Genomic DNA, 7,016 nt, shown 5'->3' on the forward strand with positions numbered 1-7,016 from the left:
GAGGTCACCCTGTTCTGGGGAACGGAGCTGAACTGGGAAGATGCGACTGGTGTCGCTCCGCTTGCTCACAAGACCCAGGACCCATCCTGGCCCACCTCGAGTACCCCAGGTTAGGGTTTAAAATCACCCTTTTATTTTATGGCCGGTTACTGGAACACAGACCATTCGGTTGCAAATTTTTAAAGCACCAGTGTTTGATGTCAGGGTTTCATTTGCTTTTTGTCCTCTCTGAAGGGCTGCATTCTGTAGCACAAACGCCGGGAAGCTTTTTCTAACATGCTTGTAGATTTTTTTACAGCCTGCTTTCCAGGGAAAATGAGGCTTATCCAACTGCGTGTCCGTCAGTCCTCCCCGGTGACCCCCTCATCACCCTCAGCCTGATTTGACAGAGGGGGAGGAACTTCAGACAGACCAAGTTCCTACAAGTCTTCTGAACATCTGAAGCTCTGTAGGTAAGGCAGGCCAGACCCTTCTAGCAGTGAGTGAAAGCGAGCCGCAGCCCAGCCCTTACCCCCGTCCGTCCTGGCCGCACAGACACAGCCTTGCCTCTGACCAAAAGGGTCAGCAGGGACTCCGCAAACCCTGCCGCACAGGGAGCGCTGCGGACGCTTGAACGCTGGGGGTGCAGGGTCTGGAAGTGCTACAGGAGCTGCAAGGCTCCAAAGGATGCATGGCTACAGGAAAACAGACCTTATTCATCCTGCTGTTCAAGTAACAACAACCAACCAGCTGGATGATCCGTGCTTGTGCTTGTGATTACCCTTCTCAAGAAGAATCCTCGTTTGTTGCACTTACGGTGTGGCACCAAAACTCAGAAATAAAGAATACGTGTGTTAAAAAAGCAGGCACACTGTTCGTGCAAATGGTCAGCATCTTTTGTCCCTGAACACTACAGTGCACTAAGAACGCTGATATAGGCTTCTCTTCATCCTTACCACTCATATTTTATAAAACAGAATTTAGCTTCTTAAACTCTCTTTGAACACAGAGGATAAGCAAGACTAGCCAGATGAGTTTAAACCACCACCTGTTGTGAGTTATCTCGGCAGCCTTTGCACAGGAGCAGCTGAACAGCATCGGTGTATCCACGGGAAAAGGCGTGGAGCCAGGCTACGGAGCCCAGACACGGGGTGAAAAGAAAAGGCACCTGCCAGCCGCTCACAAACCTTCGACCAGATTTTACTCCCTGTGCTTCTATTCCGTGATGGCTCGCTGAAGGCTCTCACCCTTGTCCTTTTACAGACTTCCTGCTTCAGATTTGTCCCCTGTTCCACGGACACCTGGGCACCAAGCGCGCAGCATCAACAAATTCACTCTAGAGGTCTGTTGCTGCTGCTCCACGCTGGCTGACTGCACGGCTGCAGACTGACAACGTGAGTAAGCTGAAACAGCGGCAGCGGGTTTATCAGCACGGGCACTCTATTTTAAAAATAAAACTAAACCCTCAAAGAAAGCCCCGTACCCCAGAAATTCTGACAAAATACCCTCTGCCTGCAAATGCCGGCACAGAGCTGCCCGAGCTGCCAGCACCAAAGTGCAGAGCGTGCGGGAGGGTGCGCACAGCTCTCTAACCTCACAGCACCCAAAACGCAGAAAAAGGGGAACAGAAAATACATAGAGAGGAGAAAGAGCAGAGAGCAATCTTCGTGAAATAACTTTTTAACTTTGAAAGCACGGATCACTGATGACAAATGTTTACCTGCTGCTCTTGAACCACGTTATGGGTTGGAACCCTGCTACGCTAATTGCCTCAGGACGTTTTTATATTAACTATTAATCTTTGAGAGCGAACATTATCAAACATTTTCCAGATATATAACAAACCAATCTACTACCACCAGCAAATTATCTTCAAATAAATCCAACAGGATAATTAAGCACACCAATTAAGCGTGGCACCTCTTCACCCGAAACCATACCTACACAGCTCATTTCTCCAGCTGAGCTCTCCAGGACCTTTTCTTAAGAGCGCTCCCAAACTTTCTGGCCGCTGGGCATCACAGCAGTAAGGAGCTGCACATAGAGTGATGGCAGTTGGTTAAGGATATCACTTCAGCTACACTCGAGTCTTCACAATCTCTATTTTTAAGAACACAAAAATTAAAAGGTTCGCGATTCCACTACCTTGCTTGTTTTCTTCTTTAATATCCATAGGTTCTGCCTTGATAAGCAAAACAAGCTCTTCCAGCCGTCCTTAAATTGATTTAATTACAACTGCTTGGACTTGACAAGGGTTTAAGAAGGTGTCAAGCAATCTGGGTAGGTAGCTCAATCAAATGTCCCGTATTTAAATCCAGCACACACAAAGCCTGCAAGTACCCCTAAAGTCCTGCTCGGTACCTCCACCATTTATAAATTACCTCCTTCTTGTGGACTTTTTGTCCTCAGAAGACAAACCTGAACACTTCAGGGATACTTTGGCAAAGACAGAAGCAGGGCTAAGTGCTGCCCGTGTAACTGCTACCAGCACTTAGCCTTCTCACCCTATCTCCAAATCCAGCAGACCCTCATTAACACCGCCAGGCCCACCCCGGACAGGCAGCAGCCCCCCAGGCCCTGGGCTGCCGTACCTGGATGAGCTCCCCCGGGAAACGAGAGGGTCCTGGAAAGCGGGGACAGACGCTGGGTTACCCTGTGCGAGAAGGGCTTGGGGAACACAGAGAAGGCAAAGGAAAACACAGAACGCAGCTCTGCCGCCTCGAGTCAGCCCACTCCTTCCTGAAATAGCAAATACTTCAAAAACACGCGCCCCGAGAGGCACGCTACAGAAGGGGAAGCGGTGGTGGACGAGGCAGGATCCCACGGGGCAGCACTGCGGCCGGGCAGGAGGCGCTGCGTGCCCCTCAAGCCAAGGGAATCCGCGCTGGTGGTGCCTAACCCGAAAGTCTGCCAGGGCGGTGAGGCTGTCGGAAATGTGAGAGCAGGGGGGAAATACTCATCTGGTGTCATCAAATCCAGCTAAAGCACGGCGAGCGCAGTGCGACTCGTGCTGGCACAGGGAACCCCTTTGTGCAGGGGTTTTACCACTAACGAGGCTGCTATCGCCGCGCCAGGGAAGTCCTTGTGGTATAGTCTAATCCTTAGATTGAATTACCTACCTGCCTCTAATTAGCACCTCCTAAAATACAGGATGAATCAAAGCAATCATAATTTAGAATGGCCTAAAGTAAACCGAGTTGTGATTTAGACTGAATCAGTACAGCTAGAGCTAAACTGCTGAGGACAACCGCTCTGATTTGATGCCAGTTCCGTTAATTCACTAACTGAAATCACCTATTCTTAAACGAACCCTCAATAAGGGCAGGTCCCTCTTCTCTCACGTGAGGCTTCCAGAACGCTCACGTGCCCTGCAGCCTCTCTCTTAGCCTCACTGTGCCGATAACGCCGTGCCTGCTGTGCTGCCACCGCACGTGTTTGCACATACAGGTAAAGCCCAATCCAAATGGCTCAGTTGTGTGTTTTTTGCTGCTCCTCACACCTTGTATGCTGGCAACAAATGGCAGGATATCCACTTCAGCACTGTGCTGCTTTAAGTACACGGAGCTTACTTTCCAGGTGCTCTGGAGCTGGCAGCTCCTGTTAAAGCTATTTTCACCATAATGCTTTCCTTGAAGTTACACCAAAACTATGAAGTGTTCTGTGCCTTCTAACTCGGTTCCTCACCCACCAAACACAACTTCTGGATTCAGAAGGGTGTCTGGACTACTAGGGACACCTCCAGTTCCTGCCGGCTCTTACAAGCGCCTTCAGCATCACACCACTCGGCGGACAGAGGACCCTCCTTAGGCCTGACGTAACAGACGAGCGGCTTCCCAGCGCTGCCGTTAGGGAGGCGTCAGCTCGATGCATAAAACCCAGCAGAAGGGGCTCAACTCCCATAAAGCTCTCCCTGTGGGGAGCTGTGTCCTTTTGTCACCCTACAGCATCGATGCGGCTGCCGTGTTAATTCTGCCCCCAGCAGCTGCATACCTGCATCCCATCGGGCTGCCCGCGGGTCCCAGCACCCTAAATACTAAAGCAGCAGGGAGGGAAACTGAGGCAACAAAAGGCATGTGTTGGAGCACGTGCCCAGCAGAGCTGCAAATAAACTTTAGCTTTCAAGATACTCAGCTCAGTGCGTTCCTTCCCCACACTGTCCTGACAAGCGTTTCCCGGGATCATGAGGTAAGATGAAAAAACTTCTTATTTTCCATAGCTAAGAGGACTTTAATCAAAGTAATTATTGGAACTGATCTGATGAGGAAGTAATCTATTTAGAAAAAGTTAAGGCTGCCAACTGGGAAACTACCACCCAGCCTCTGATTGCTGTAGATGTGGACGCTTTCATAGTTAATTTTTCAAGTGTTACTGAATGTGTCTTCATCTATGAATGCAAAATATTTTTCTAAAATAATAAATAATCGCTATCTAGGCAACTCACCATGTAAACAGCACGTTAGGCTGACGCGCTGACAAGTAGCTGTGTGCGGAGTTCTCCTCCGAGCAGGCAGAGGCGATGCACTGCACTGCAACCGACACCGCACTCGAGCAACTTAACCGGTGGTTAAAGCACTCCGGCAGGCTGACCCTGCCAAAACCTACGTGAATTAGATGGCTGCTCCTTTTAAACCAGCTTGTAAGGAGCTGGCTGCTCCTTTGCAGGATCAGAGCAGCATGATTCAAACACTCTGCCCCTAAAAACGGTAAGTCGTCATGAATTTGATTAATCGACTCCGCGCTTATGATGCACGTTTTGCTTGTTCTGAAGACCTAACTGGGATGGATAAACATCACATGAGCTCTTCGCATACAATAGATGAAAACCATCTTCCGCTAAAAATTTACGAGAGATCGGTGCCAACGCTGCAGCGGTAACAACAGCTGCTAGCAAAAGGGAAGAATTTTGTTCAGACTTGGTCCTTTACTTCCTGGGCTAGTAAGAGCAAGAAGCATCATATCTGACCCGCTCAGGGTGATGAATAAGAAGGGAAAGGAGAACTGTTGAGAGGATTGTTCAGAGGAATGCACCTGAGAAAGTGGGAAATAAGGATGGAGTTGGGGGGGAATATGTGGGGGGCAGCCTGTGGCTGTGGGGTACTCCTGGGCTGACGCTAGCAAGGTCCAAAAGCTGCGGTCCCTAGGACCTGACTCCGCTAGGGAGACCAGGCTGAAAACACACGGAGGGGTAAGAAGTTGTACAGGGTTTGAGTAGGGAAGAGCCGTGACCCCAGACACTGGAAAAGGCAGCTTCAGAGTTAAACAGCTACACCGAGACCAGCCCTTTAGTTGCGAACTTGAATCCATCCTGAAGACGTTCTGGAACTCCAGTTACCCCTTCTAAAGGACAACAAGTCTCGAGCTTCTGTCAGAGAATACAGATGTCTAGAAACGCACATTAATTTTAAATTTCTGCCAAATTCCAATCCTACTCGATGCATGCTGTTTTGCCTTCTCTTGAGAGCTCTTGCCAAAATACTTTGACTTCCAGTATTAGCTCCTAACAAAAATGCGCAGGAACTCCGAGCTAGTACTCCACTTACACCCATGAAAAAGTTTCTTCCACGGGAATGAGATATTTGCATAGAAAACTGCCAGACGAGGAAGAAGTGATCGTTAGGCTTCTGGAAATAGTGTTTTTGCTGGTGTCAACCTCACTAGCATTACAAGTGATCAAAGACAACAAATGCCAATAGAGTATGGAAAAACTCTGTAAGATGGAGGCTAACTTTCCTCTTGGATTTGCTGGTACTTTTAATCACTTGATGCTATTCAGCCTGCAGCAGCGTCACGTCAGCCTGCCGGGGAATCAACACCGGGGAAGGAAGTTACCAACGCTCGCGGTGGAAGTCTGGAGATGGAAAATTACCTTTAAGTTATGAAAATGCATGTGCAGCTCCAGCATATGTGGAATGTTTACATCGCTAGAAGAAAGTGATCTAACGTTAAATCTGCGGGACAGAATGACAGCAGATTTTTTTCTTTAACGAAGGAACTTTCTCAGATGAAACAGGAATGTCGGCTTCAGCGCATACTCCGCTGACTGGAACAGGATCAAGTCTTAACTAAGTTCCGCACAATGTTTTCAGGGGAAAAGTGGAGAATGTTTTATGGAATTCAAGCCTGGATTTGGCTCGCATCCTAGAACATATATCTTGTTACGAAAACTGCTGAAACACTTTTAAGTGGGCAAGCCACAAGTGTCCTTGGAGCTATCCACTCAACTGGAAGTCACACAGGCGAAACTGAGGCAGAAAAGCTCCCGTGTGGGGCGGTGGTGGGGGAACGGAGGGAGGGGAAATCATCTTGGAAGCGTATCTGCTGCACAGAACTGTTCACTTGTGCCTACAGCGCGAAGTAGTTACAACTTGTTTTCTGTTATTGTCACAGATCCAATATGTTACTCCGGCTAAACCATAATCTCTTCCTGCCTCGGTTCATCCGTGTGTAAACCTGATTCACTAACTCTTACCTTAATGTGTCATGGGGCTTAATTAATAACACTTAGGTCTTTTAAGCCCTCTACAAACATTAACTACTTCTTGTAACAACTCTCTGAGGTATTATTATCCACATTTTACCGATGGAGAAGCGGCAAAAGAGGCTGCGACTCGCCCAAGGCGACAGAGTCCTAGCTACACGCAAAGATCCTTGCGGACCACGGTACGGTAACGGCGGAAACTTATCGCGAGCGGCCGGGTCCGTAACACCCCCTCAGAACCACTTCTGGAAGCGCCCCACGCGCAGGAGGAGGGCTGGGAACAACGGGCTCGCAGCGAGCGCGACGACAACGGCCGGGCCGGGCAGCCCCGGGACGGGACGGGACGCACCGGGGGGACACCGCCACCGGCCCCCAGCGCCACGACCCGAGCGGGGGGCGGCACGCGGCACGCCGCCCCCGGAGCCCCGAGTTACCGCCGGGAGCCCGGGACGAGCCCGGGACGAGCCCCGCGGCGGCCGGGCGGGGCGGGCACCCCGCAGGCCTCGGCCTGGAAGGGGCGAGGGGGCGCGGCGCGGGGCTGACAGCCGCCCCCCGACCG

At 50.3% G+C, this 7,016-nt stretch overlaps 1 protein-coding gene across 1 annotated transcript in view; it reads right to left on the reverse strand.

The window, feature by feature from the left end:
- CTDSPL2 (CTD small phosphatase like 2) overlaps positions 1 to 7,016 on the reverse strand; it is a 42,596-nt gene that overhangs the window by 34,922 nt on the left and 658 nt on the right. The gene's annotated exons all lie outside the window — the stretch shown is intronic.

The sequence above is a fragment of the Oxyura jamaicensis genome, chromosome 10 (genome assembly GCF_011077185.1).
Source record: "Oxyura jamaicensis isolate SHBP4307 breed ruddy duck chromosome 10, BPBGC_Ojam_1.0, whole genome shotgun sequence".
Lineage (NCBI taxonomy): Eukaryota > Metazoa > Chordata > Aves > Anseriformes > Anatidae > Oxyura > Oxyura jamaicensis.